Source organism: Tamandua tetradactyla, chromosome 7, assembly GCF_023851605.1.
Source record: "Tamandua tetradactyla isolate mTamTet1 chromosome 7, mTamTet1.pri, whole genome shotgun sequence".
Lineage (NCBI taxonomy): Eukaryota > Metazoa > Chordata > Mammalia > Pilosa > Myrmecophagidae > Tamandua > Tamandua tetradactyla.
Window position 1 is genome coordinate 33,624,545 of NC_135333.1, and position 9,348 is coordinate 33,633,892.

The 9,348-nt window shown below is 41.8% G+C and overlaps 1 pseudogene; it reads left to right on the forward strand.

Annotated features, from left to right (window-relative positions):
* Positions 1 to 291: 291 nt before the first annotated feature.
* On the forward strand, positions 292 to 1,065 carry LOC143689576 (glyceraldehyde-3-phosphate dehydrogenase pseudogene; annotated as a pseudogene).
* Positions 1,066 to 9,348: the final 8,283 nt, after the last annotated feature.

Genomic DNA, 9,348 nt, shown 5'->3' on the forward strand with positions numbered 1-9,348 from the left:
GAATAGAATTAATACTGATAGCATTTTCTTATTCGAGTCTTTGTAAGGGCTGTACAATTTTGGAGGGAGACAAAAGAAGTTGCTATCAGTGGTGACCCTTGGGTTTGGGGGGAGGTGAAGATTTCATCCCCTCCTGGGAAAGTTTTCATTTTTTTTTTTATACTTACATCCATTACTTTTAGAATTTAAAAAAGCTGATTTTTAAAAGATAAGATTGGCTACCTCTGTTCCTCCCCACTTAACAGACAGCCTCATCTTTTCATGTAGTGCCAGCCACAGCTCTGAGGTACAATGGTGAAGGTCAGAATAAATGAATTTGGCCGCATTGGGCACCTGGTCACCAGGGCTGCTGCAAACTCTGACAAAGTGCAGGTTTTTGCCATCAACGACCCCTTCATTGACTACATGGTCTACATGTTCCGGTATGATTCCACCCATAGCAAGTTCAAAGCACCGTCAAGGTTGAGAATGGGAAGCTGGTCATCAATGGGAATCCCATTACCATATTCCAGGAGCGTGATCCCACCAAGATCAAATAGGGTGATGCTGCTGCTGCATATGTTGTGCAGTCCACTTTGGTGTCTTCACAACCATGGAGAAGGCTTGGCTCACTTGAAGGGTGGCCCCCAAAGAGCCATCATCTCTGTCCCTCTGGTCATTGCGCCCCATGTTTGTGATGGGCATGAACCATGAGAAATGTGCCAACTCCCTCAAGATCATCAGCAATGCTTCCTGCACCACCAACTGCCTGCTTCCCCGGTCAAGGTCATCCATGACAACTTTGGCATCGTGGAGGGACTCATGACCACCGTTCACACCATCACTGCTACCCAGGAGACTGTGGATGACCCCTCAGGGAAAATGTGGCATGACGGCTGTGAGGCTGCCCAGAATATTATCCCTGCATCTACCTGCAGTGCCAAGGCAGTGGGCAAGATCATCCCAAAATTGAATGGGAAGTTCACTGGCATAGCTTTCTGTGTCTCCACCCACAATATGTCCATTGAGGATTTGACCTGCTGACTGGATAAAGTGGTCAAGTACAATGACATCAAGAAGGTGGTGAAGCAGGTGTGAGAGGGTCCCCCAAAGAGCATCCTGGGCTACACTGAGGACCAGATATCTCCTGCAACTTCAACAGTGACACCCACTCTTCCACTTTCGATGCTGGGACTAGCATTGCCCTCAACAACCACTTTGTTAAGCTCATTTCCTGGTATGATGATGAATCTAGCTATAGCAACAGGTGGTGGACATTATGGTCTACATGGGATCCAAGGAGTAAGAGCCCCCGGACCACCAGTTGCAGTGACAGCATGAGAGGAGAAGAGGCTGTCAGTTGCTGGGGAGTGCTGGCCCCAACTTGATCCCTCAGTACTGAGAATTGCCCATCCTCCACAGCTTCCATCCCAGAAGCTATAAAGAAGGGGAGGGGCTGAGAGCCCTATCTTGTCATGTACAATCAATAAAGTACGCCCAGCCAAAAAAAAAAAGATGAGATTGATATGCATGATCTATAGAAAGTAGGCATTAATTGAACAAATACTGGGTATTAGCCTATTGTGAACAAGGCACAATGCTAGGTTTTGTGGCTACAGTGGAGTGCAAGACAGGATGGTCCCTACCTTCATGGAGCTCACATTCTTATGGGGGAGACAGTCATTAAGCAGGTAAACAAAAAATATGCAATACCTATAGCTGGTGATAAGAGCTCTGAAGGCCAGACATAGGTTCTGGGATAGAGAATAGCTGATGAAGGCCCACTTTACACATGGTGGTCATTTCTTCACCCATCTCTGAGGAGGTGACATATAAGCTGAGACCTGAAAAGGAATCATCCAGGGGAAGAAAGAGGAAAGAGCATTCCAGGCACAGGAACAGTAATTGCAAAGACCCAGATGCTGGAGAAGCACTTGACCTGTTCTGGACACTGGGAGAAATTCAGTGAAGCTGGAGAGTAGAGCAGGAAAGGGAGGGTGGGCGGGAAGCATGGTGAGGAGACTGGGGTATATGCAATGGGAAGGCACCGCAGGGTTCTAAGCAGGAGAGTGACAGGATCTGATTTGTATTTTTAAAAGATCGCCCTGGCTGCTATGGGAGAATGGGTTGGGGGTGGGGGGCAAGAGTGGAAGCAAAGAGACAAGATAATGACATCTTTATTAGCTTCCTACTGAATAACATTGACAAGGATTTTGGTTTTAGACAAGGTTGGAAAATTGCAGGTAATTATTGAAGGAGGTTAGAAGATTACACTTTAAAAACACACAAAATAGGTTACACTTGTTATCTTAGCTGAGGGTAGGGGGGAGGGTAGTTGCTGCCAGCTCTTTTCAAACTTTAACAGGACTCTAAGTCAGTGGGATCTTGTTAAAATTCAGATTCTGATTTAGCAGGTCTAGGGCGAGGCCAGGGATTCCGAACTTCTAACATATTCCCAGGTGATGCCAGAACTGTTGTACAAGAACCAGTTTGTTTGTTTTTTAATTGTGGTGACATATATAAAACAGAAAATTCTCCATTTTAACCATTTTCAAGCATGTACTTCAGTAGCATTAATTACATGCACAATGTTGTGCTACCATCACCACCATCCATTACTCAAAATTTTTATTACCTCAAACTGAAACTACAAACCCATCGAGCAATAACCCCTCCTTTACCTGGCCCCTGGTAACCTGTAGTCTATTTTCTGTCTCTATGAACTTGCTTATTTTATGTATTTCATGTAAGTGAGCTCATACGATATTTGACCTTTTGTGTCTGGCTTATTTCACTCAACATGATGTCTCCAAGGTTCATCCATGTATCTGAATTTTCATGAAAAGATGCTCAAAATTATTAGCCACAAGGGAAAGGCAAATACAAACCACAGTGAGATACCATTTCACAGCCACTAGGATGGCTAATATTTTAAAAAAAAGAAAAGAAAATTACGATCTTGGAGAGAATGTGGAGAAACAGGCACAGCAAATTCATTATTGGCAGGAATGTAAAATGGTGCGGTCATTATGGAAGACAGTTTGGTGGTTCCTCAGAAAGTTAAATTTAAAGTTACCATATGATATGGCAATCCAGGTATATACCCAAAAGAATTGAAAATAGGGACTCGAACACATATTTGTACACTGATGTTCATAGTGGTTTTACTCACAATTGCCAAAAGATGGGAAGTAAGCCAAGTGTCCATCAATCTATGACTGGATAAACAAAATGTGGCATATATACGCAATGGAATATTATTCAGCTATAAAAAGGAATGAAATCTGCTATAGGCAACAACATAGATGAAACTTGAAGAGAACAGGTTGAGTGAAATAAGCCTGAAATGGACAAATATTGTATGATCTCACCAATATGAAATAATTAGAATAAGCAAATTCACTGAGTCAGAAGCTAGAATACAGGTTACTAAAATATAGGGCCAGGGTGGGGGTAGGGTATGGGGAATTAAGACTCAAACTGTAGAGTCTCTCTTTGGGGTAATGGAAAAGTTTTGTACGGGATGGTGATGATGGTAGCACAAAATTGTGAACATAATTAACAGCACTGAATTATATTTTTGAATGTGGTTAAAAGGGAAACTTCTAGTTTTTACACAGTTAGTAGAATAAAAACTTTAAAAATGTCTATAGGACCATATAACACACTTAGTGAACTTTAGAGTAAACCATGAACTATAGCTAATAGTATAATTATAAAAATGTTCTTTTATCAATTGCAGCAAATGTATCACACTATTGCAATATATTAATAATATGGTAGTATATGGAATTCTATATTTTTAAACTTTTTTTATTAATTAAAAAAATTAACAAAACATTAAGATATCATTCCATTCTACATATACAATCAGTAATTCTTAATATCACATAGTTGCATATTCATCATTTCTTAGAACATTTGCATCGATTTAGAAAAAGAAATAAAAAGACAACAGAAAAAGAAATAAAACGATAATAGAGAAAAAAAAGATTATACATACCATACCTCTTACCCCTCGCTTTCATTTACCACTAGCATTTCAAACTAAATTTATTTTAACATTTGTTCCCCTATTATTTATTTTTATTCCATATGTTCTACCCTTCTGTTGATATAGTAGCTAAAAGGAGCATCAGACACAAGGTTTTCACACTCACAGAGTCTCATTGTGAAAGCTATATCATTGTTCAATCATCATCAAGAAACATGGTTACTGGAACACAGCTCCACATTTTCAGGCAGTTCCCTCCAGTCTCTCCACTACATCTTGAACAACAAGGTGATATCTACTTAATGCATAAGAGTAACCTTCAGGATAACCTCTCGACTCTGTTTGGAATCTCTCAGCCATTGACACTTAGTCTCATTTCACTCTTCCCCCTTTGGTCGAGAAGGGAACTCTATATTTTATGCTTGATTTTTCTGTAAACCTATAACTTCTCTAAACAAAAATTTTAAAATTCCATTATATATATATATCCCACATTTTGTTTATCCATTCATCTCCTGATGGGCACTTGGGTTTTTTCCACCTTTTGGCTATTGTGAATAATGCTGCAATACATATTAGTGTTCAAGTATCTGTCACAAACCACATTTTGAATAGTAGTATTATGGCGGACTTTCTTTTCAGTTTCAAATTCCTATTTTTAAAGCTGGAAAAAAAAAGGATACCGGGCGGGCCGCGGTGGCTCAGCGGGCAAAGTGCTTGCCTGCTATGCTGGAGGACCTCGGTTCGATTCCCGGCCCCAGCCCATGTAACAAAAACGGAGAAACAGAATACAATAAAAAAAACAAGAAAATGTTTAAAGATGTTTCCCTTTCTTCCTTCCTTCCTTCCTTCTATCCTTCCTTCCTTCCTTCCTTCTATCCTTCCTTCCTTCTCTCTGTCTTTCCTTTAAAAAAAAAAAAAAAAAAAAAAAGGATACCAATTACAAAGATCTTTTTAAAGGGTTCCCAAAGCATCCTGCTTGAGACACGAGCAGAAAAGAACAGATTAGCAAGTGACATCTCATGTTCTGGCCAGGCCACCCAGAGGAAAGGTTGGTGATCACTCAGTCATAGGTTCAGAGTGCTGGGGGAACAGAGTGGCTCCAGCCCCAAATTAAGAAGAAACAATCTTTAAAGAAACACTAAGCAATTATTATATACCAAGAACTATGTTAAGTGCTGATAATATGGGAATGAAGAATCTGCTAGCAGACCTGCTGGGAAGACAAGGATATAAAAAGAAAATTATAAGCCAAACGCAAGTGCTTCAATGGAGGTAGGTGCCTGGGTAGTACCAAGTGCCAAGAAGAGCACTCAACCTGGGAATGGGAGGGTGGGAGCTGCCAGAGAATCAGCCTTTCTGGGACATGAGAGCTCATCTCCCAGTCCAGGCCAGGAAACCAGTGCAGTGCCTCAGATACCAGTGACAAGAATTTACCTCTGGGAAGTGCCTCCTAGTTGCCAGGCACTGCATGAAGCTCTGCTTAAGGACACAGACTCTTGGACCAGATTACTTGGTTTCAAATCCCAGTTCTGTCACTAACTAGCTTTGTGAACTTGAACAAATTGCTCAACCTTTTTGAACTTCTCTGTAAAATGGGGGCTAATAATATCCTTTAAAGATATCATAAGGATTAAATGAGTTATTATATGGAAAGCACCTAGAATGATGACTGGCACTAGCTATTATTATTTACACAATAATAGTGTTATTTCACAACTCCGTAAGCTCAGCAATAGTAAATGCCCATTTTGCAGGTAAAGACACTAAGGATCTGAAAGGTCACACTCAGCTCTGAAAAAGACTTTTGACAGATTTCATCTCCCTGCTCAGCCCCAGGGAGAGAGCAACACTCTATTCTTTGCAGAGTCCTGAATCCCATTTTCCATAGCACTGCTCAGGCAATGCCCTAGGTATCCCATGCTCACCTCAGGCTCTGCAAATAGTCTCCTTCCTCCCTTCATCTGATTTAAAACAGTGCCCAGGGCAAGAGCTAGAGGCCACTGAGCAGGATTCAAGTGTGTTGAACCCTCAGACTGCCATGGCCCTAGCTGTTCACTCATCCAAGGTCTTTGAGGCAGATAAACCACAAATCTGAAACTTCAGCCAGCAGGGGCCATATGAAAATAAAATTGTTACAACCACTATCTGCACAGCAGCCTCGTGCAAGATGAAAGGGTTCCTGAGATGAGAAAGCAGGTTTCCTTCATCTATTTTACTTAATCCTGCTGGTTGCATGCAAATTGCTTTCTCACATTGCAGTAAAAGAACACTGGTGGGTGGGTGAAGGCGAGTTGGCTCTCAGCAGAGTAAATGGCATGAGAGTGGCTGCAATTACAGGACCCAAGAGCCTGGTAGCTCTGCTCGGTGGGGTGCCATTGCCAAGAATTCTCCCCTCTTGCTTCCCCTCCTGCTTCCCCTCCTCTGCCCCTGTTTCAGGCAAAGGTTTTGCAGAGTGTGAGAATCCAGGTCAGACTTTCTTCTCAGCTTTTCTCTGGGGCATAGTTGGGTGCCCTTCCTTTTCAGGAGTGCTGGAAGCATTTTGATGGACTAGACAGTCTCCTGGAGCAACCAGAAAGTGAGGCTTCTCAGCTAAGAGGTAGCTGAAGAGGGGCTGCTAGGAGACCCTACACAGGGCTGTGGGGGGAGGGAGGGTGAGAGAAGGAAGAGCTGGTGCATTACTCTAAATAGGTCACGGATTAGAGAGGTCAAGTCTGCATGTGGGTACCTGATTCAATTTGTATTTTATTTATGGGTAGTTGGATACATTTATGTATGGATGTGTTTATTTGTATCTCACTTCATAACACAGAGAACTGGAGATGGCTTACAAAAATGTGTGCAATGTCAAGGAGATAAAACAAATTTAGCTTTGGGAATTGAAGGGACTATAAAGGGAGGGGAAAATAATAATGAAACCAAAAGTTAGAGTAGCATCCATAAATATGTAAAAAGTAGTCCTGTACAGTTGCTAAAATGGCCCATAAATTTGGCTCTGAGATCACTAGTGTCCAAAGCAAAAAGTGAACTATAATCAAATATATGAGCCTCAGTGTCTAAAAGATGAAAGAAAAATGGAAATTCTCAGGAGACTCACCACTTTACCTTAGTACTGAAACTTGGGAGGAATCCCACGGATCTACCTAAATATGACCTGAAGATATGTTGGGCAACAGATACCTTCAATGGTACTCTGACAACACATATAACAACCAGTTCTCATAAATGCCCCTCAGTAGGAGCCACAGCACTGAAATTTCACTCAAGAGTAATCCTAATATTCATTCCTATACCACTTGTAAAAGCAAAAATTGGGAATGGCCTAAATGTTCAGCAAACGCATTATGGTAAAGCATCCAAAGGAGTACCACACAGCCATTAAAAAGGAAAGGGAGCTTTTTTCCTGCCACACCCCCCTGCCCCACCCCCATAGGTGCTATCTGGTTGAGAGGAGCATGACCATCCTCTTCTGCCGATGGCATGTGCTCATCCATGGATACTGGTGTACTCCAAAGAGGGGGGATTGTCTACTTTGCCTGCTGTGTTCAAGGCTCCCATTCTACAAGACATTGTAAATTTTGTTCATACCAATTTGCAAATAAACAACTAGCAGTGTTGTCAGTGGGCTAGCAGATCAGAAGAGTGCTGAGTCTTGGAGCACTGGCAGAGCTGTGGTTGGGACTGTCAGAGGTGGAGGCAGCAGAAATCACCAATCTGGCCAGGGTGCTTTTGGAAATATGTGTTGTGGAGGCCACAAGTTTGCACTAACCAAAACATGGTTCCCTTGGCACCAGAGTGAACACAACACAGAAACAATATGCCATCTGCTCTACCCTGGCTGCCTTGGCCTTACCAGCACCAGTCATCAAACTGAGGAAGTTCCTGAACTTCCTTTGATGATTGGAAATAAAGTTGAACGCTACAAGAAGATCAAGAATCTTCTTAAGAAACTTAAGGCATGGGATGATATAAAAAAGGTCTATGCCATTTGGTGAATGACAGCTGGCAAGGGCAAAATGAAGAACTGTCATTGCATCCAGGGCAGGAACAGCAGTATCAGGAAGGGCTTCAGAAACATCTCTGGAATTACTCTGCTTAAGGCAAACAAACTGAACATTTTGAAACATGTTCCTGGTGGGTATGTGGGACATTTCTGCATTTGGCCCAAAAGTGCTCTCTGCAAGTTAGATGATCTGTATGACCCTTTGTGCAAACCTGCCTCCCTCAAGAGTAACTACAAACTTCCTATGCATAAGATGATGAATACAGAACTTCACAGAATCTTGAAGAGCTCAGAGATCCAAAGAGCCCTCCCAGCACTCTGTAAGAAGATTCACTGCCAAGTCCTGAAGAAGAACCCACTGAAAAACTTGAGAATCATGTTGAAACTGAGCCCATAAGTAAAGACTATGAGCCAAAATACCAGGCTAGGAATCATAATTAGGTAACCATATGGAACAATCTCCAAAATATATTGGGAAGTGAAAAAGCTAGGGGCGGAACAATGTAACAGGCTACTATTTGTGAAAAATGAAAAAAAGAGTTTATACACTTAAATGCTTGAATACATCCTAGTCCATTTCTGGAAGGACTCATAAGAAACAGGTAACAATGGAGATTGTTCCATATACTTACCTAAATTGCTTCCCCCCTCACACCTTTTTTCTCACTGCCTCTTTGATCTGTTCTTTATTCAAAATAAGCTGTCCAAAATGATTTGACTTTTATAGAATAAATAATTTTTAGCAGCAGGCGTCTTTTCTTCTGTGGTAGGTTTCTTTTCTGCTGTTTTTTTTTCAGCTGCTGGTTTCTTGGTAACCATAGCTTTACTATTCCACCAAAGACTTCTTTTACTTCTGAACACCTACAGCCTTCTTTCTTCCCCACCAAAAAGGTTTCCCCCTTCTCATCTGATCTGGCCTTTAGTGTTGCTGTTGCTTTATCCACTTGAGTTTGTTCTCTGTAGGGACACTGGCGGGCAGATAATCTACCCTGCTGATTGAGATCCATCACCTTTCTCATCAACTGGAAAGTTCAGAAACTTTCCCTATTTCTCTATATCTCTGGCCTTTACCCTTGCTGAGGTCTTTGGGGTTTGAGAAATGTGCTTCCAAATCCTAAGCCTACAATGATTCTTTAAAAGACATCTTTGATCTGGGGCAAAGATTCAATAAACATGGGCTGAGAGATTGATTTTGTCTTGCCCTACTTGTCTCAATTTTTCTAGCTGTTGCTCGGGAAGACAAAAGGTGGAGCTGGGCTGGGGGCAAATGCTGTAGGCAGAAGGTGAGTATCCTATGCCAGTATGGGTGCCATGAAAGGTTCTTCATGCACACACACACACACACACACACATATACATACCCTACATACAC